Here is a 22,475-nt window from a genome sequence, read left to right on the forward strand (position 1 = left end):
ACATGACAATATGATGCTTCCTGTTTTTAATAATTACGCCTAAGTAACGCAGTATATTTAACTTTTCAACAATTCTACTTAAGATCAAAACAGCAGATCCAAAGTATGTGAATGGAGGGATGGTTAGCCATCATTATATTTGCATCAGAATTATGAAGTTGTTAGCATGAAGATTACTGTAATGGTTTAAACAAGAGATGAGACAAAGACCCATGATGCACTGGACAACTGGAGTACTTTACTAAAGAGAGTGGGAAAATGGTGTAATATAAATCTCAGAAAAAAAATGGCAATAACATCTATAAAACAGTCAAAATAGTGTATAAGATACAGAAACTGTTCTCAAACACAAAATAAATTATTCAATATATTGGGATATCTCCTGAATGACAAATGAGAAAAACAAGTCATGGAATTCAAGAAATAGCAAGACAAACCTCTCAAAGAACCCACAAAAGGATTTCATATTGATGACACTCAGTGAGAGAAACATTTGACAATTAGAATGTTTGAAAGATTTTTAATAAAATCCATTAAAGTCAAATAAAGCAAAGTATTTGCATTTTCAGCTACACTGATTTAAATCAGTGTGGAGGAGGGGATTTGGGACAAGTACTGCATTCTCTTCATATTGTTCAGCGCAAAAGGCAAATGACAGCACTCAAATAATTAAAGACCAGATCTAAACTCATCAGAATTGTTTATAACTATAGCAACACTTTAGTGAAGTTTGGCTGAGACCTACATGAGTGTTGTTTACAACCTCTGACTGCAGTAACCAAAAATCCAACCAACCAAAAAAAAACACAAAACAAACATACACACACAAAAACAAATAAACAACAACAGCAAACAAACAAACAAACAAACAAACAAAAAGCTTGAGTATGCGCAGCCTGGGGACCAACGCTGTCTCTTCTCTGGACAAACCAAGAAGCAAAGATGAGGAGGTCACATAATCTCTGTCCTTGGTAAAGTAATTCTAAAAACTCATAAGCAGAAATTAATCTTTAAATAAGCTACCCTCCCCCCCCAGCAGATTATAAAGAAGTTTTGACAGAAATAGCTAATTAAATATATATATCTTGTAGCAGAAGATAAGATCGAGCCATCATAACTGTTACAAAACTGAAGTGTTTTTATCTATCATCTGCTACACAGAGAGGGAGTACCGACACCGTTACAAATGTGTAGAAACCAATAGAGACAAAATAAAACAGATGAAGTTTATTTATAGCAAATATTATGACTTTTGTAAATGTATGAAAACCACAAATTCCAAATTACTCAGCATGTTATAAAATCATCTTGCTCAGAAAATTAACAAATGATTTAACAAAGTATATAAAAGTACAGTAAAAGCTACGGTAGGTCATAGTACACTAGTCTTACTCACTAGTCCACTTAAGGAAAAACAAACAAACAAAAGCAGTATTCCTTTTGAATTCAGTGAGAGCAGGGTTAGAACCTCTGGGGTTCTATATTTTCTTATATATATATTTTTTTGTATACAACTCGCAGGCCCACAGAAGCTGTGGGCCTGTGAGTTGTATACAAATATATATATATATATATACATATATATATATATAAGAAAAACCTGAAGCTGTTCTTAGAGCTGCCCAGCATGTTAGACTGCTGTCCAGCAGGCTGCAGCAGCCAGGATGCTGAGAAGAACTGTTGTGCTAGGTGGTTAACCAGCATGGTCACTGTGCCCAGCACAGGTCACAAAGTACTGAGCAGCAGATAACATTTTTCTTAGAAACCTTACGTGTATTAGTGTTGATGGCTGGTAATATCTATTTATTTGAGCACATTTCTCTAGCACTCCTGGTTGGCAAGAGGCAATAATGAAGAAGTTCTGCTGACATTGTTATCACTAACTCCCCTCTCTGGTCCTCATGATCTATCATTAGAGCACTTCTGAGGTTCAGAGGTTTGAATGTCTGACTAATTAAACAAATCTATTCAATTTAGTATATCGGGAGCCAACCACATGAACCCTCCTCGTTTTGATCAACACAAGCATGTGGAAAACAAACAGTGAAAGCCACTGCTAGTAAAGTATGCTAGTAAATGTGACTGCATAGAATCACGTCATCACTTATGTATCAAGGCTCTATTTCTATCATTGTAATGCATTTAAAGGTGTGAGCTTTAACTTTTTTCTTAAAAAGAGATGTAACAGTTTACAGCCTCCACCATGAAACAGTGGCTATCAGTCTATAAGTAATCCCATCAGCGCAGCTTTTTGCTCCCATGTTTTTTAGATCAGTCCTTGCTATTGAATCACAAGTAAGTAGCAGTTTCTAGTTTATCTTAATCTCTCAGGACCTTATCTTTACCAAAGCTTAAGTCAAGTTTTGTATTTAAACAAACTCTTCCCAAAAAGTGTTAACTCATTGATCAAAATGTCTGCCTTTCCAGTCAGACCTACTCATTCTAACCACATGTGCATTAAATGCTATTTTATCTAAGCGTCTCTCAGCAAATCAAGTATTTCATTGCAAAAGTCTTCAAGAGGTGTGGGCCAGACCTTGAACAAACATTCCGTCTAGCTGTCCAGTCTTGTCCTTGATGTGGAACCTTCAGGTTCCTTGGAACTAACTCTGAAGACAAAAAGTTAAGTCACTGAAACAGATTACAACTACTCACTCAAGAACTCAGAGTACTGTGAACTCTGCAACCTGAAACTGGATTTGAGACCTAGCAGGATAATAAACAGGAAATGAAGAAACTAGAAAGTTCTTTCCTGTGAGTATTAATGAATAGGAATCAAACCCAAAGCCAACTGCAGGTGGGAAGAGTGGTTTACTAATGGGCATTATTGACTGGAATTAAACTGAGTAGTCCATATACTGCTTTGATGATCTCAAGAAACAAACAGAAAAAATGCCTGCTATTGTACTTTAGTAACTGTATAGAGGATTGATTAATCTCAGAAGCCTCTTTATAGATATCTGGGACTTCCAGCTCCAAAGGAAAATCACTGCTATGGGAAGGTCCATACTGTTCTTAAATATCACCCAATGAACGGCATCAGAGACGACTTGCCCCTACAGGAGACTGAAACAGTACAGCTCACTAAGCAAACTAAGCTGTTCTGGTGTTTCTATGGTTTCTTGGCAGCAGCACAGTCAGTGAATTCCCATTTTGTGAGAAATAACAGACAAATTTTGTAAATGGCAGTTCAGAACAATAGGGAGAGTCTCATTTCTGGGTGTGAAATAAACAGATATGGTTTAGTATCTCACAACAGTTTTAAACAAGACCTCTAATGCTGAAGAGGTTATTTGCAACTATGGCTATGCACACTGGGGAAGTGGGAGAAGGATTTTGAAGTAGAGACAACAACTGAAGAGATACAGGAGTCATAGAATGGTTTGGGTTGGAAGGGACCTTGAAGATCATCCAGTTCCACCCCCCTGCCATGGACAGGGACACCTTCCCCTAGACCAGGTTGCCCAAAGCCATGCAGGTATACCCATAACCAGCATTACCTCAGACATGGTTAGGTTCAGTTTTAGTCAGCTGCTGCTTTTGTTTAAATGTTGAGCTGCACAATATGGGGAATGTACTATTTGAGATGCTGACAGAAGACAAAGTTGACCTACCTCTCTGCCTTCTAATAGATTTAAATTATTTTTTCTTCTTCTTAGGCTTCGTCCTTTTGGGGAATAAGAGCAACAGCATAGTTCCATACCAGTAATAAGCCTCTGAAATGCTACAGACAAAACACGTTTACAAAACAATATTCACTTGTATTCTAATGAAGCGATAGCAATTAAAATGTGGGAGCTCTCACATGTTCTACTCCCTGATTTTACTTACAAAATAGGTAAGATATGTAGGTATGTTTTAATTTGAAATACAGTATCTATAGCTCTTAATCAAGATATTGAGGCCCCTCACCCACCAGCAGAGTACACAGTCAAAGGACTAAATACTGAAAGTCTGCCAGGTACATGGCTACCTCACAGGGTGTCCTAACATTAAGATTTGTTTCTTCCCATGCACTGTCTGGACTGCTTAAGCAACTCAAAATGGATCCTGCACACTAAGCAAAGAGACATATTGCTGATTAACAGCAAATGCTAAGCATAGGGCATATCTATACTTCGCAGAAGCATAAGTGAGCAATCCAGTGCTGGAAAAGGTACCTATATCTAATCAGAATCTAGAGGCTGCTCCTACATATGGATGCCAACAACTGCATTAACTTATCAATTAAAGCCCTCTGCAGGGAGAAGATCTTGGGCTTGGTCCCTGCTGCGAGAACCAATTCTTTATCTATATTCAACAGAAAAAGAGCTGAAACAGTTTTTTTGACTGGCTCTTGAACAACCCAGGCTCAATGAAGCATTCTAACCAGCATAATTTTAAGGCGTGAACTTGCACAACTAAGACATTGGAAACCAAAAGAAAATGGGCCCTGCAACCAACAGATTTTAGGTCTCTGGACTTCTTGCATATGTACAGAGTGACTCTGCATGACAGGAAATGACTTGGAGTTGCACCAGTTCCTTCTCCTAAGCGAGTTTAAGCAAGACCTAGTCACTAACTTGTTCAGACTGAGACAATTCTGAGCAGACAGTAAACCAGCAAACAACTGGAAAGCTCTGGAATCAAATAACAGGTGAATTCAGACATTTTGAAGAGCTGAACAAAATTTGCTTGGAGCAACTTTAGAATCAAAAGCTTCAAGCATGCCAGAGTTCTGTTTTCAATGCCAAAGTCCTAATTGGTTTAAGTCCTATAAACAAAACAGAGTGGAAAAATATTAACACGTTCATGCTAGCGGATCAAAGACCAGAGTGATTTCCCAAGGCCACTTTGGCAGAAGAGACAAATACTGAGCACACATTTCTCACGCCCTAGCCTGGCATTTCCATCAGAAGATTCTTTCTAAAAGATTTATTTCCCCAGATAATCTTACCAATAATGCACAGTTCTCTTACCTCCCCTCTACCAAGAGTTGATCAAATTATCATCAAAGAATAACTACCCTGAAAAGACTCTGTTTGCTCTGCTGTTGTGCTAAGCAACCGAAACAAACTCAGTCTTTCCTTGTAGATCACATTTTCTAGATGCCTGATAAAATCTGTTGGTTTGCTCTGGACTCTTTCCAATTAGTACACATCTTCTGAAGTGCACCAATTCAGATTAGTTTTGGGCACAGCACCAGGCACATTAGTGACAATGATGATTATTAAAAACTCCCTCAAAACATTTCAGTTTGTGCACTTATAGAGGGCACAATATAAGTGGAAAGGAAAATAAATAAAACCTTTTGGAAATTTAAGCCTCCCAAAAGAGTTCTATCACCTACTCAAGGATGATGGAAAACAAAGTCTAATTATTATTCAGACAGTATCTGAAGTCACAGAAAGAGCAAATAGTTGACATATTCTGGCTAAATCAGACAGCATCCAGAATGGCAACAATGATCTAATTCCACTGAACGAAAAACAGTCTATATGAAATCAGAATTCAGAAGTATACAGATTAATATCAAAAACCGCCATAAGCCTGAAAAAGTATAATGACATAATCTAATGGTATTTTGATACCAGCTCAGAACCGTCCAACTTCATAGAAATTTTGTTTGAAGACAGTATTGTACGTATTTGAAGCAATGTGTCTGAACCTAAGGGAGGGTGGAGGGAGGGAAAGCAGTTTTTCAGGACGTATCTCCTAACATATACAAAGTTAATACTAGCTGCAATAGGATAAGTTTTAAAAGATTAGTATTAGTGTATGTTAACAAACAAGCAGATATGTTTGGGTGCAGTTTCCCCTTGGCTAAGAAAAGTGATGCTCACACTCAGCTCAATGACTTCTCTATCTGTAACACAGAAACTTATGAATCTCAACATAACTAACGCCAAATTTTCAGAAAATAATCTCGTTTCCCTGTTACAGATTGAATCCACCAACTTAATGGAAGTTACAGCAATTTTTAATGGTCGCGTATCTTTTTACACCTTCAAGTGCATGATATAGCTACCCTCCTGCCCTCCACAATCAGGCAGGCTCTTACAGTCTCAATGTAAGAAAATGCTCAACACTGAAGGGAGCCTGTCTCAGAAAGAAGACTGGATAACAGCCAGACTATTACTCAGCAGAAAGAAAAAACTTGTTCTGTGGAAAAAAAAAACAAACACTCTTGTCAAGATGAAATTTAGGCTGTGAAACAAAAACTGCAATACTTTTTGTCTTCTTAAAACAATGGCAAAGGATTTTCACCTTCTCCCTATATTCAGGTGTTCATAGTGGCCTATATAGAGATAAGAGTTATCATTACCAATTATGACAAACACAGTTTTTGCCAAATTAATACAATATCTTGTTCCTGCTTTCTTCCAGGCTCCAAGCTACATGAAATTAATTAATAAGCTGTTTCCAGGATGTGTCTTACTCCCATTCAAAAGCAATGAAAAATTAAATTTATCATATTTCATGCCCTTACTCTCTCAAAGAGAGTATTGGGTAAAAGCAAACTTCGACGTATATGTGAATAGTGAAGATGATGAATTTAAACCAACCTAACCTCTCATCTGGGTTTTGAAAGCTAGATGCTCAGGAATTATACTGCCTTGACAGACGGAACTACATTAGTTAGAAAAAGTCTTCAGGCAAAAACACAGAAGGAAAACAACAACAAAACCACCACAGAATAAGCTAATTCAGTATTAAAAGCAAAATAAAAACACTATCCCTGCACTCCTTATAGAAGTCTTCATAAAATGGTCAACATTTCATGACACTATGGATTACGTACACCACAGAAGTTAAAACCAGTCAGTTTACTGGTGAAGTCTAATGACCGAACTCAATGGAAATGTTTCCATTACAGTAACTTTCTCTGATCCATTTCATGCTTGCTTTACAATCTATTAACAGTGATTTTGGAAGTTTTATAAATATAAGAGAAAAACATTAAAAAAATGTTTTGGAATTTTAGATGGCAGTTTTTGCATTAAACCATGTAGAAAAATATGTTCAATTCGCATAGACCTTTCAGGCCAGCAGTGAAAGAAACAGTCCTTAAATAACAGAAATACTGGCAATGCCAAAGAATAGAAGAAATTTTACTGACTGACAGTCTTGGGACAAAGAGTCAGTTCCTCTAACTAATGATTAAAAAATGAATTAAACTCCTTCATAAAGATCATTTTACTCAATTCTTCTGACTGGAGCCTATCTAGCATTCCTAGTTATGTTGACTATAACATAAAAAATAGTTGGTTACAGCTCAGTCTTGTTATTAATTATCTATTTTCAGGTATTTCACCATATTAAAATTACAGTGAATCCTTTTAAATATACACAGTTTTTAACTTTTATACTTAAACTGTATTTCCATGCCTTTTTTTTTTTTTCAAAATATAATGCCCTCTTTTCTCCATTACAAAGTGATCCAAATTGAGTAAAGATGCAATTATCACATTTTAGTTCTTGTCCAAGTCTTCTGCTTGCTGTTTGGCCACTGGTAATGCAGCTAGCACAGATGATGGAAAAAAAAAAAAAAGTAATACCTCGGAGACAGCAAATCCTGGCATGTAGACCACTATTGTGCATAGTATTTTATGAAAGAAATCTGATTCAATAATACCAAGAGGCTAATGTAATTGAACATGACCAGATTGCCACAGCTTTGCAGAAAGCCAAAGCAATAGTCTACTACGAGCAAACTATTTCAGAGTAAGTCTGGAAAATCTATGTCTTAGAAGGGAGAATACTTATGCAGTAATATCTCCACTTCTTTCTGCTTTCTTTCTTTATTTATTTCCCTTTTAAACTGTTGCTGGCCTTGAACCTACCTGAATATTTAAAATCCGTCAAGTTCAAGGTGAGTTACTACTAAAAAAAATGTATCGTCCAATATTATGAGAGTTCTCACTTTGTTGCTAAATGAATATTTTACCCTTTCTGGTTCATTGAGTTACAGTTTTGTTAACTTTCATAAAATAAATGTGAAATTAATCTTGTATCTGAAGACAAACCAACAAAATTGGTCTGACTTCCCTGAATACTGCTGGACTTGCATGTTCATTATCAAAGTTAATGTGATACGTCTTGGGAAAGAGGGGAGAATACAAGGCTTTTACAGTTGAGAAAAACAAGTTAACCCTCTCCCCCCAAAAGTAGCTTTTAATTTTATTCATAGTAAAATCTGTATCACTGGGGACACTGGCCTTGCTAATTGACATTTTTTTATTATTATAGGTAAACAGCACGTTAGAACATTGCAGCATTTTCAAATAAACCATTGCTTTACTGGCAGTAAGTATCAAGAAACATTACTGGAAACCTGTTATTGCTGGAAAAGCATTTTTGAATGTTGTGCAGAAAAGTACAATAATCAAATGTCTTAAAAGAGTTACATTAGTCAATATCACTTTTTCCTTAGTAAATTTTTGGAAAGAGGCTGACAATGAGTCACGTTTTCAGGGTTCCAAAATGATTTTTGGTGTATAACATTGTTATAACAAATTACATGTAAATAGTACTCCTTCTAGTTAATCAGTCCTTCATAAATACCAAAGTAGTTTTTGTCGTTTAGTTCTAGAGAGGAAAAAAACACCTTTAAAAGAACAATGCACCAGCCATGTTACATCTTTCATTGCCAAAACTAGTTGTTGTTTCTCCCTTAGGAAATGCTGGACAGAATTTTCAGCAAAAAATAGGAAATAAATAGGAATAAAAAATAAATCAATTATTACTAATAATAGTATATATGGTCAGCAACCTTGTAGATTTCTGTTATTACTTGTGATCCTTCTTCCCTCAATTTTCTCAGTTCAACCTTTCATTCATTTTTCTGCTACCTATCACCCAATGAACGTAAGACAGATGGTGGGTAGTTCTACTTTCTGAAAATAAGAACATCCCTGAGGCTGTGTTCATAAAACAGTCTTTTGGTACAGTATCTCACGTCAGTTCTGTAATTCACTCAATGCTTGGTAGAGAGCCAAAGGAGATGCCTACAGTTCACACACAGAGATGTGCAAGATAGGACTCACCCTTTAAACACACAACAAAACAAATCTATTTGAGTTTATCTCCCATATATATCTTACAAATACCTTTGCATATAGGAATCTATGCTCTTGAAAATTCTGAACAAAGCCTTTTCTTCAAAGCCTTACATCAGACAGAGAAATTGCTATGGATAAACACAGATTTTCTAAATGAGTGTGTTTTCACTTGGAGCTTACTTCCGTCCACTATATGGCAAATACTTGAGACTACAGCAGGAAATACTACTTAACATTATTTGAATTACTTGTGACACTGCCAATATTTTAGCAATCATACAACAAACTGGTTTTCCAAATCAACTGATGTCATCTAGGTGAATGCAGAAGACAAAAAAAGTGGAAGAATGGTTCTATTTCAAACTGATCTCTTGTCTACCTGTCAGATTTGTGCTAAAAATTCTGTATTGTAAACTGAATGTGCAGAATGTGAAAGTAACACTACAATTCATTTTAAATGCTTTTAAAGAGCAACATACTCTGATTTCTACAGTAAGCATGCGTGTGTTGTTCCATATTAATATTTAATTGGTTAAAACACTCCTGTATAAGTCATGAGAAATGTTTTAAAAATGACAATTTATAAATATTCTTATTCCCCTTTGTGCCTAAAACACTTTAAATATCAAATTAAGTATACGTGAGTATGAATTTTGTATCTCATTTTAACTATACAACATGCACAAATTGCTAGTGAAACTTTAATTACATACTGGGGACAATGTCTTATAGCTGAGAATAATAAGAAAGCCTAAAGCAGTATAGAAATTTCTAAGGTAAACATTCTCTAGTCTATCCCTAGTTACAGTTTAAATAGTCATGGAAGAAACTGTTCACCAAGATTACTATGTTCTATCATGGATGTGTATTGCCTTAATAATGAAGTGAACTTAAATTACTTGAAACATTGGAGTTATACATACAGAAACATAACAGTATAATACTGCAAATACTTGGGGGGGGGGGGGGAAACTTTAATATTTTTAGAACACAAGCATGGAACTGTAAGTCTATTTTATTTACTGTAGTGTATCTTGGCCTAAGTCTTATCTCCAGTTCAGGAAAAGAAGTGATGGTTTTCAGAGATAAAAGGAGTACTAGGGCTTGAGAAAAAAGGTTTTCAGTTAAGAATCCAAGAAAGGTCAGAGAGACAGGTCAGGAAAAAGCTGAGGTTCACGATCTTTGTTTTTCCTTAGAAGTAAAGAAAGTCATGGAAAGAGTTTTGCATAGAAATGCAATATGGACATGTTCTCTATCAAAGGAAGAGTTCTTAAATAGAGTTCTCAGTTCTTAAATAACCATGAACATTACGACAACCCATATAATGTTAAGAGGAAAAAATAGTCTCAGAAAATACAACAGTTGAAGATTTGGATTTCTTAGTTTTTCAAGGTAATGCTCAGAAAAGGATCAGGAAAAGATGAGTAACTTCCAGATAAAACCAATGTCTGACTGGTTCACTTAGGCCATGCACTCACGATAGGTGAACACAATTTACACAATCTTGAGAATTTTCAGTTCCGCTACCTAAATAGCTAGACAAAGGAAAAAGGACATATAGTAAACAGAACCTTGATTCCCTTTTACTGTGGCCCCCAGAGCACTACGTTTCTCAATCTTTTAACTGAAGAAACACTTAACTTGTGGAAATAAGTAAGTAAGTAAGTAAATAAATAAATAAAACCAACCTCAGATCTCAAAGACCATCTTGCACTTACTGTTACAAAGCAGTCACAATTGCTCTCTCTTACAGACAAATATAAAGAAAGATCCAAAATTTATCCTAATTTTTATTTTCCTCTTCCATTTGGCTTGCATGTATGGGAGACAATGTGTATACATGAATTTCCGTCTTTGACTTGTTTTTTTGAGTTACCTTTTTATATGTTATTGACCATCAATAACTATCAGACTATTGGCTGAATAGCCTTGCTTTAGGTGATGTTGCAATTAAATCACATCACTCAGTGGTACTGGAACAAATGAAGCTTGGTCTCCTAAAGATTTGTTTCTCATGGTTGATGGAGTCTGGGGCCTAAGAATGCAATTCCAACTGAAGCCTTCTCCTACAGCAAGCATTCATAAAGGTTGGCTGGCTTATTGCTTACTATTTCTTTCCCCATTCTTCGGTGGTTAATAGCGTGCAGTTTAATGATATAGCTTTTCCTTTATCTGTAGACCTTCCAGGGGACAGTTGCAGAAGCTTTCTACTGTACCCTGCTATCTATTTTCTCAAAGTTTGTAGGAATTTGCCTGTCTGTTTAAGACACATTTGAAGTCGGCCACCGAATTCAAAAGTTATTGTGGAGGTGTAGGGGTAATTGGTCAGTGAACACACATTCACTCAACATTGATCTTACTTCTACAGGAAGCGACACTAAAATCATTTTCCATACTCTGTTTTGCTTTTCCAAAACTCATTGTCCACTTATTGCGGAGAAAAAAATAATAAAGCCACTGAAATATGAATGGAACAAAACAGCCTATTCCTGTCACCTTAGTTCAATGGCCCTCTCATACCTCATGCCTTTCTCTTCCTTCCTCTGGCTCCACACTGACTTGCTTTGCTCCCACACTCTTCTGGTGCATACCACTTACTTTCATAAACTAGGACTAGAGTCCCTCGTTCTTCATTACCTGACTCTTATCTCCTCAGACATCTAAGCAACACCCAGCTTACTAATTATCTGATCCCAACCTCACCCTACATGAGCCCTGCTTCCAACCCAGAAATGCAGACATGCTTCAAAACAGTGACCCTGCATGAGGCAAGGACTTCAGACAGAGGCTCAAGTTTTTTCTGCTACAATTTGAAGAAATGTGAATTCACGTTAGTAAGTTACACACTATTGCAGTGTGGAAATAGCACTTGATAAAAAGGTACTGTACACTTTGTCTGCATTTCAAATACTTCCATGTAAAATTTGTATTTCTGAGTTTGGAGAAGACCTTGCAGTATCAGACTTAAAGCAAAGCAAAGGGGTATGTTCCCTACAACAGGAGATGAGACACACTGATTTGTACATGATTTATCTTCACAAAGTAAGTCTTACATCTTGTGAGATAGTCCACCAGAAATAACAACGCTTTCAAAAGTCGTTTTCATTGACTTTTAGGATTTGGCACACAAACCTGCATGCTTACATGAAAAAATAATAAATTCATTGCTGGTTCACCAGTGCCTCAGGGATGAGTAACAGACCTGAAAAGATGAAAATGTCAAGGTACTGAAATAATTGTACTCCCAAAACACGAAGCCATTTTGGAAGATGTTTGTATACAGGGAACCTACACTTTATTGGACTGTAGATAAAAATAAATGTTTTTTACCCCTCTCAGCCATTCACTTGTCCTTTACAGGTACAACCTTTGGATTGTAACATTTTGTTTTGGATTAACACTTTTTTTTTTCTTTTTTTTTTTTTTTTTTGGTCCAGGCACAGGAAAAAGATTCTCCTTTTATTTCCAAAATTCTAGGTAAAGAAACTAATATTGTGTAAGACCAGAGCACCAAACAATTTTATTGATTTCTACTAACTGGAGTTAAGTCTTTGCAATTTGTCCTTTTTGAATTTCTCCATAATGCTGCTTAAAACCAAACCAAAACAAAAAACTATTTTAATGCGATCAGACAGAAAATTCTTGTTAGGCATCAAGTTAAATTGGGTGTGGCCAAAGTGATTACTATGTATCATTTACACTGCTACACATGCAAAAAACTTGTATCACAGACTAGATCCTTATTGTGCCAGGTACTGCGTACATAACAGTAGAATCCATATTTCATACCTTAAATAAGAAGCAACATACGCATACCTCAGAGAGATCGGAGGAGATATGAAACAGTAAATAACTGGAAGGTACAGTACCCAATTTCACTAACCATTGTAAAGCTAGAGACTTTAAAAATATGCTGTTAAAAATGCCTAAGGTAGGATTCTACTCTGAGTATAATGTTAAAAAACATATACCACCATTAGCATAAAACCCTGCCCCTTACTTGCCATATAAATAAGATATTTTCATATGTTTGAGGTGTAGCTTTACAAACTTACATATGTATATAAATAAAATGTATATATGACTATACTCAATCCGCTTTCAGATCATAATAATCATGGAACCAGAGAGAGAAATATGAGGAGACTCTGACAGGATGCCAACAATGCAGACATTCAGTTGTTATAGGGAGTGTTTATTGTCCTGGAACAGGAGCCAATATTGTGCATTGAAAAGCCATTGGTTATGTCTGAACGCTGTTGGGAAGAAGTACCAGAAACTAAAACTTTCCAGCTGTTCCAGCTAAGTTCCCTAATTGCTGGGCCATCCAGCAATACTCTTGCACTACTTCAGTGTGCTTTTGTGAAACTGCACAGAGACTGCTCAGGATGGATAATCCTGACCCAAATCAGATTGGTCAGTCAGTCTTGTCAGAAGAGGTTGGCCTGAGCTTTTTGAAGCTGAGGAGGGCACAAAACACAAGTTCTCTAGGTCCCAGCTTACCTACTCATGATAATGCTGTAAGCCTGGTGATCAGTGCTACCATATTTCCTTCTGCTTTTATCCTTACAGCAACTTCTGTCCTTTGTGTGGGTTTCAGACCTTTTGTGCACTGGATATACTCTAACCATGCCTCTCTGATCCGGCCCACCATGGATTTCAGATGATATACTACCTACTGTTTGGACTGCAAACAAAACAGGCAGAAGTCAATTAGCAATTTTTTGCTGCAGTGAAGACATCAAGTGCCTCTGTCCATGCTTAGAGTCACCAAATACGCACACTGAAAAACCACAGCGACTACATCTATGGTGTTCTGCAGCTTGTGCTCTTGAAGGGAGAATTTAATTTCTACCTAAGCCATACCTCACGTGCCCAGATGCAATTTTACATATGGTCCGAAGAAACTTATACATACGTTCTCTTACTCTGCATTAGTTTTGTATAATAAATCTTCATTTAAACTGTGTTACAGTTGCCAGGCAAATCTTCCCTCTACTGTCATTAGATACTGCTTCTTGGATTTTTCACAGCTGGAAGATTAGTACTGCATAAGCAACCAACATAACCACTTGCATTTAAAACGTATTACAACTCTTTGCTCATTTCAAACAACAGAAACCACACACACACGGAATAGTTCTGCATGCATTTTCTCAAGTGAAAGCAGCTTGTATTTGAGTCTCTTAAAGAAAGAAAAATTTGGTTTCAGCATCATCTTCTACTACTGTATTGCTGTTATGGAAGTTGAATTATTACACTTCATTTTTACTTTTTCAAATAATTTTTTCTAAACTGTTCTGTAGCATGAGGGCATTATAGTTTAATGGGGCTTTTATAAGATGTCTGAGAAATTCAAAAAGAACAGAAATTAAAATAGATGGTACTCTGTACTAATTTTATATGCTGCTGGAGACACATTTATATCTTTTAACGGTTCATTTCCTATTGAGTTCCAGAAGAGTTCTCCAGAAGCGTTGTTTGAGCAAAACCACTGCCATTCACACAGACTTTCCAATTAAAGGTTAGCTGTGCTCACTGCCAGTCCTCTGTAAGCAGTAATGTTCGCTGAAGAGGACAGATACTACTCTGACCAGTGGACACTCTAGTCTTCTCTAACCTAGATTTTGAAAAGCCTATCCTCAAATCCATGTCAATAGCATTTCAAATAAATCTTCATGCAGGCTCCTTTGTGAAGTTCAAACTTCGGGTGATTTATGTTTTGATAAGGCTTCTGAGACCTTACTCGATGTTAACAAGGTAACCCCCTAAAGAGCAAAGCTTTGAAGCACTGAGGCAACTGAACCTGCATTCATTCCTCCCAGTCTTCAGCTCTGTATGACAGAAACTGTAATCTTTACTAGCCATAGCACAGTAGAAAAAAATAAGGTGGATATCCGCAAAATGAAGTAAGCTGTACATTTTCTGATTCTTAACAAGTATAACTTAGGTATAAATTATGTTTTTGGCTAGTTTTCCATGTATAGCTTCTAAACACTATGCATATACTTTTATTTATTACCTATTGCCCTAAAACTGGTTGTAAAAGTGGAAAAATCTTGAGGTTTTGTAAGACATTTAAACCCAAATTGTGCCATTAATCAACTTGTGACATTTTGCTTTCATAAGTTTATCAAATGTCTTTTTAAGAGGGAATAATACTTGGAATGTCACTGTTCCCCAGGGTGAGACAAATGTACGACAAAGCTTGTTTTGAAACAGAGGAGGCAAGCCAGAGAAGCCCACAACTTATATACAGAGTACTGTCTCAAATTGCTACACACTTTCATACTTCATAAGGCAAGGGTAATTGCAGTAATTTTACACTTATAGACTATTCTGAAGAAATAATGCTCATATTTTTCATGAAATACCAGTATCAGATTGCTGGCATTAGTAACGAGTAAAGCCTTGGAAGAGGAGAACCTCAGAAATGGAGAATTAAAAGCTTATGTACAGAGCAGAGATAGAAACATTGCTATTTACACCTTCACCGGTCCTTTACTGCTGAGAATGCAAAGGTGCATCCAATGGAAAGTTCCTCAACATAATTTTTTCCCCATTAAGAATTGCCCCTACCCAAAGGTACTGGCATTTTTACTCTAGATTTCAATTAGATTGCTTTACCTCAGATAAAACAAAAAATAAATTAGCAGGAAAGAGAGAAGGACCTTACTGGCAGGCTGAAGGACAGTAAGAGTAGTTCCTTGCAGTAACACAGTAGTTCATTTGGGGCAATCTCATAACAAAAGCAGGACTGCATTCTTTGAACGTGTTAGTTGATGTACAGAAAACATTATTTCTTGAATTCTGCAAATCAGATGGCTTAATTAGGTTGTTAACTGAAAACAACTAGCCTTACAGCCTGTTACGGATTTTGCGAGCCCGCAGTTCACATCTCCTGTCACAGCTGTAGTGTGCAAATACTCCAACTACCGTGGTTTTCAGGCACTTGTACCAGTGTTACCAGTGAAAAGAAGACCTAGTATTATCTTCTAGAGAAGGCCAGTCAAAGATAATTCTTGAATTGTATGTTGTAAGTTGAATTGTATGCCTTTTTTTTTTTTTCCAAATGTTGTGGTTTTCCTGCAGATTTTCCATAAAGAACAAACAGCTTGCAAAGTAGTACTTCTGTGAGCATCCTGAAGGACTTTGCGTGCCCAAGTCAGGCTGATGGCGTTTTTTTAAAACCAACAAAATGCCAGACTTGGCTGGAATCATAGAATCACTAAGGTTGGAAAACTTTAGATCATCTGGTCCAACCATCACCCTACTACCAATGTCACCCACTAAACCATGTCCCTAAGCACCACGTCCAGCCTTTCCTTAAACACCCCCAGGGACAGAGACTCCAGCACCTCCCTGGGCAACCCGTCCCAATGCCTGACTGCTCTTTCTGAGAAGAAATGTCTCCTGATTTCCAAACTAAGCTCCCCTTGCACGACTTGAGGCCATTCCCTCTAGTCCAATCACTAATTATCTGCGAGAAGAGGCTGACCCCCAGCGCCCCACACCTTCCTTTTAGGTAGTTGTAGAGAGCACTAAGGTCTCTCCTGAGCCTCCTCTTCCCCAGACCAAACAACCCCAGTTCCCTCAGCCGCTCCTCATAGGACTTGTGTCCCTTCAGGCAGTCCCTTTAGGGTTCCACGCTGCGAGCTTTTGCCCCTCGCAGTTCACCGTTTAGCCCTCGGCGTGAGGCAGAACCCTCTCGCGGTGCCCCGTCGGGTCAGCCTGTGCCTTCCTCAGCCGTGCCGGGGCCCCCGTGCTCCAGGTGCAGCTGAGGGGGGAGCCCCCCGTCCCCATCAGGGAGCAGGGGCCGCGCTCCACCAGGCGGCATCCCCCCGGCCGCGGCGGAGCCCCTTCCCGGGGCGCCCCACCTCAGGGGGCAGCACCGCCCGCCCCAACCCGCGGCTCCTCCTCCCCGCCCCGCTCGGCTCGGCTCTGCTCGTCTCCCCGCCGCGCCGCCCGACTTGGTTCAGCCCGGGGCAGGCGCTCGGCAGAAGCCCTGTCCCCCTCCGGAGAGCCTCGGCTCGGAGCCTCCCTTCTCCTTTCCTCCCTCCGTCCCTCCCAGTGCCGCCGCGCACTGCCGGGCCCCGAGCGGGCCCTGACGCCCGGGCGGCGGCGGCTCCGCCACGGTTCCCGCAGCCCGTGCCCGGGGCGCGCACACGAGGCTGGCTCGGCCGTTGGGGGCGCGCCGCGGCGGCGGGAGGGGGGTTGCTGTGGGCGAGCCGCCGCTGCCGCGGTGAGATGGCATCATCCTGCGCGGCGGCCGAGGGGTGAGGAGGAGGAGGAGGAGGAGGAGGAGGAAGGCGAAGGAGAAGGTGGGGGGAGGAGAAGGAGGCGGCAGCTGCGAGGCTGCGAGCCACGGTAAGGAAACAAAACAGGCTGCGCCGCTTTGCGGGCTGGCCCGGCGGCCTGCCGAGCGAAACGGCCGCGGTTTGGGTTGTTTTATTTTTATTTTATTCCCCCCCCCCCCCCCCCCCCCTTCCCATCCGCGGGGGTGGGCGCCGGGCGGCTGCGGGCCGCCCCTGTCACCGCGCGATGGGCGTGGGGGCTAAAATGGCGAAGGGAGCCGGGGCCAGGTCGCCGCCGCCTCGGCCTCCGCGCCCCGGCCCCTCGCCCTCCGCAGGCCGCCGCGTTTGCCGGCTGGCTCCGGAGGGGGCTCCGAGGGCCCCTCGGCCCCCACCTGGCCGGGGGGGGAACGGGGAGCGCCGCCGGTACCGGGGAGGAACCCGGCTTATCGCGGCCCAGGGCTGGGACCCGACCTGTGGGGAGCCGCCCGGCGGCTTATCTGCGGGCTGGGGGCCGAGGGGCAGGGGGTACGTGCGGCTCCGCCGGCCTTGGGGGCGGCCGGGGAAGGGAGAAGGTGAGGAGAGGTTTGTCCTGCACCGTGGGCTGCTGTCACCCTCGTCGGTGTGCTCCCCGAAAGGGGGGTACGGCGGGGAGGGGGGGACCTCGCTGCCTCTCCTCGAGGTGTCTGCAGGGCTGTCTGGGTCCTCCTCATACCTGTTTTACCGAGCATGCCGTCTGGGTGCAGCACCTCGAAAGGTCTGTTTGTATTGCCAGTCCCTGTTTATGTGGTGGCAAAATGTTACAACTTGGTGTCAGTGTTTATTTACTTGGATTTTTTTTTCTGTAAAGCCTTATGTTCGGAGCATCGGTTCTCCTCTGAGTTAAACTAGGATGATCTAGCTCTGCTTCCAGGTCTATAAACGTTTAAACTGTGCATCGGAGAGACAAGGACTGCATGCTGCCTAGTTTTAATGGGAGCTCTTCGGTGTTTGGGCGAAATTTCAGTATTTGGATGAAACAAGGAGATTTTCATATTTCAGCCATATTTTCACGTGGAACCTGTGTCGTGTAGAAAACTTTGCATAAAAAGCCCAGGTTGTGTGAGTTTACCATCTAGCAAGTGACAGTAATAAAACTGTCACTTGATGGAGGTGGCCGAGTTATTTATAAACATACGCATGAAAGACAATATTGCCTTCATAGTAATAAGTGTCTCCCCTTAAAACTTGTATTCTGCTTTAATCCCTTTATCATTAGAGGAACGAAATTATTAGTGGTTGGCTGTAATAATTCTTCATTAACCTGGGCTTTTTTCTGTGTGTGTGTGTGCTGCCTTACTTGAGTAAGCTGATGGATTTGAACTGAATTATTATTTCCCATGGATATTAATCCTAGTAAAGATCAAAAAATAACAGGAAATATCCGAGTATTTTTCCTCCTTTTGAGAAACATTGTACAGTTGTAAAAGCACAGTTTGTCTGGAAACTTGATAAAGGTGCTTTCCACTGGGACAACTAGAAGTGCTTTCAGCTGATGGTGCTTGTGAAGCTGTGGGTTTAGAATCCTTTTATCACTTCCTTGGTGTGTATTTTCATCTTTAAGGTGAAGATGTGATTCTGTAAATGCTTCTAGCTTGAGTAACTTATCATTATCAGTAGTCTTTTTCCAATGGTACTGTAAAATAAATGTGTAACTATACCTGAAAACATGAACAGCTTGTTACCGAAAGGGTATAAATTATTTTTGTTGGAAAAATAACTTGTTTGTTGCTAAACATCAGTGAACAAAACATTGTGAGTTTGCATGTGTTCTTGTTGAAGGGTTGACAATAAAGTTAAAATAATCACCTGTCTACAAGTGCTTCTTAAATCAGGGGAATACTCCCAGGGTTCAGAGCCGATCGATTTCTTTTCCTGGCTCCGTGGAAGGAAGAGGAACATCTGCTAGTTCTGTTGCTTTTTCTTTCCATATCAAGTTGGGAACTTTGATAAATTGGAAATTCCACCCGCTTTCCTGGTTTCTCCCTGAGAAGAATGTGTGTGGAAGTTCTATTTCCCTCCAACTCTTCTTTGTGTCCAAACCCAGCATCTGTCAGAGGAAGGTGGTGTGCCTTCAGTTTTGCCCTATGCCATTAAAAAAGTAGATTTGAAATCCGAGGCACCATAACAAAAAATTCATGGCCTAGCCATTTCCAATTAATAAATATGGCTTACCATTTGTGCACTTAGGCCAAACACTGTTAGCTTAAAACTAAGCAACAAAAAACCGAAGTCCATCCTAGAATTTAATCGGCTAAAATGAAAATAATGAAGTGGTTTGGAGGGGGAATGGATGGAGGGACAGACAAGTGCAGACATTTGTGTTGGGGGGGGCTTCCTCCAAGCTGTGATTAAGTGATTGTTGGAAGCTACTTTTAATTTAAGGTTTTCTCTTTTTTCTTTGTGGAGACTGGAGAGAAGCAGTAAAGCTGCTTGCAAGTATGTCATATATTTTAAGCTATGTTACCTGCTTCTGCACAGTGTAGTGTTCACCTCAATTAAAAAGTGCCTTTTGAGCTCTTAATCAATTGCGTAAGTCTCTAAGTCAGTAGATAAGCTGCTCCAGTATGCCTTCCAGAATAAAAATGTGTAAACTGGGGGCAGGAGTGGTGGTGGTGCTCTCCACTTTCTCTGTTAGTGTCAGTTAGCCAAATCCTGTCTTTTCTTTGCTGTCATTATGAAATTTGTAAGCTTAGAACTGTGGAGCTTTCTTTGGGTTCCGAGTTAAGCCATGGCTAGGGACGTATTCTCTGTTCCTTTGGCCTACGTGCAAGTGCAGAGAGCAGGATTTGCTTACAGCCAGGCCTTTCTTTAACATTTTGTTTTCTTTGCATCAGCAGGCCACTTGCTTTCCTTATAGGTGTTCAGACCTAGGATGTTCTCCTGTAGTGAACTAAAATAGTCACAGGCAGGGACCATTACATGTTTCAGGGATCTCACCTCTACTTTCTTGAAGGAAAATGGTTTAGCTGGAGGGAGAAATTCATTTTCCCCATTGGCGGTAGGAGTTGGTGTGGTCTGGAAAAGGCAATCCGAGGGCTTGTAGTAAAAAACAGGTTGTATGAGCGGTGCACCCTCTTTCTTCCTGTAGAGCAGTGGCATGACATGTTTATTATTGCTTGAAATTTCCAATAGTACCTTTTTGAGGGAGATGTATATATTTTAATTATTTTCTCCAAGTGGGAAGTCCTAATTACTGCCTTTTGGGATATGTTTTTACTGTGTTTGAGGACCTAATAGTTTACCCAGAAGCATGCTTGAGTTTCTTTCTGTTTTGCTCCGTATTGCTTAACCTAATGCTGCTTTACAGAAGAACACAAGGGACTCAGAGAAGCTATGAGCTGTCAGGGTAGTTATAGTATGTCAGAATTGTTTACCTGGGAGTGTGCTATGGTTTTTCCTACTTAACATTTCAGGGAAACCTTTATCCTTGTATTACGTGTAGTTCTTGGTAGCTACTAGACATGTGGAATGTGGTATGGAGAAACTAATGACTGCAGGTTTGCATGACTGTATACTGCGGTGGTTCTCTAGATACAGAGCAAACAAGTTATTTTTCAATCCCTCACCTCTCAGTCAATTTTGAGGATTTGCCATGCAAGGTAAGGTTTGATAATTCAATATTGTCGTGAAAGCACTTTCAAAGTCTTATTTAACGAGAATATGAATTCAGATTTAATTTACAAGTTTCTTGACTTTGAAGAATAAACTGAATTTTGCTTGGAGGGTAGTGTTACTTTATGAGGGCTTTTGACTAAAATAAGTCTTTAATAAAAATTGGAATGAAGCATGTGTTTAACAAAGCAGATTATCTGCTTGAGCTTTTGATTTTTTTTTTTTGTATTTATCATCATTTTTCTTATTGCTGGAATATGTTAGAAATGTTAATGTTCTACTTCAAGTCACTAGGGTCTGAGGGTACTTAATTGTAACCAGTTCAAAACCTGAAGACCTCTTAACATCCATCACATGAGATGTTAACTTGGAGTTATTTAATTACTTCTGTAGTAAAATTCAACCTCTGATGTCTGAAGCAAGGAATTTTTCACTGGCTGAAATCACTTTGGAATAATCCCCCAAACATAAAGATCTGTTCTTGAAAACACAGTAGCACTTTCTCTCCATTTGTCTTGGATATAAATGGCACAGAGTACAAATAAGTGTTTGTAACTGACCTTCTCAAGTGGTTCTAAAGCACAGAATCATTCTGTCTGTGTTTTTTCTACTAGAAATTCAGAGTTAGCTTGTTGATTGTGATGATAGAAGACAACAATAAATAAATAAACAAAGGAAAGTAATTTTTTTGTTTGTTTTAGAAATTCAGGGATCTTCACATTGTAACCTGAAGTGGGCAGGAGAGAGCTCTTGTCTGTGCTTCTGTGAATGCACAGAGGAAAGTGCATAAAGTATGTTCTGCACACATTTCTAGTTACTGGGGTTTCTACATGAGATTTTTACTATCAATATTTAAATGGAGCAGCAGATTAGCAGAAGAATCCTTTTTAAAACAAAACAAAAGACACCATCACAAACAAAACCTTTCCTCTGTTTCTTATGTTCTTGGATCTTGAGAGAATTTTGGATCATATGTACATTTAAATGTAGCCAGTGATATTTCAGTATAAATCAAATCAAAGGAGCTATGGTTTTAGAATAGGGAAAAGTAAACAGGAAAGATTATGTTCCTGGTCTGTGAAATTGCACAATATGCTCAGGCATTAGAACTGAAAAAAGAACACACATACAGTTTTGAAACACAGTGCTCTGCTCGTTCTTGAGAAATTCAGTAAGATGTAATATAGTTTTTGTACGCGTAAACTAAAAGTGCTGAACAGATCAAGATACATACGTTTTAAAATCTGACCTTGTTTTTACTAAGTGGTGAATTGAATTAACTCTTGCATTTTCTAGTATGCATGCTGACATTAGAGTATCTGAGCATAAACATAACAGTCAAAAAACAAAATTAAACGTAAGAGGAAAGCTGAAATGAAGATGAAGAGCAGCAGGGTTGCCACACTTCCCTTTTCTTTTCCCCTCAGGATAGAAGTGTGGAAGCTTTTTTTTTTTTCATGAATTTCAGTTCCTTTTATGCCTTCTATCT

General features: G+C 39.3%; 1 protein-coding gene across 3 annotated transcripts in view; it reads left to right on the forward strand.

The window, feature by feature from the left end:
* Positions 1 to 17,015: 17,015 nt before the first annotated feature.
* WWP1 (WW domain containing E3 ubiquitin protein ligase 1) overlaps positions 17,016 to 22,475 on the forward strand; it is a 61,070-nt gene continuing 55,610 nt past the window's right edge. For all 3 annotated transcript variants that reach the window (XM_048045857.2, XM_048045856.2, XM_048045858.2), the window contains exon 1: positions 17,016 to 17,408. The gene's annotated coding sequence lies outside the window, so the exon portion shown is untranslated. The remainder of the gene's footprint in view (positions 17,409 to 22,475) is intronic.

Source organism: Anser cygnoides, chromosome 2, assembly GCF_040182565.1.
Source record: "Anser cygnoides isolate HZ-2024a breed goose chromosome 2, Taihu_goose_T2T_genome, whole genome shotgun sequence".
NCBI classification, from domain to species: domain Eukaryota; kingdom Metazoa; phylum Chordata; class Aves; order Anseriformes; family Anatidae; genus Anser; species Anser cygnoides.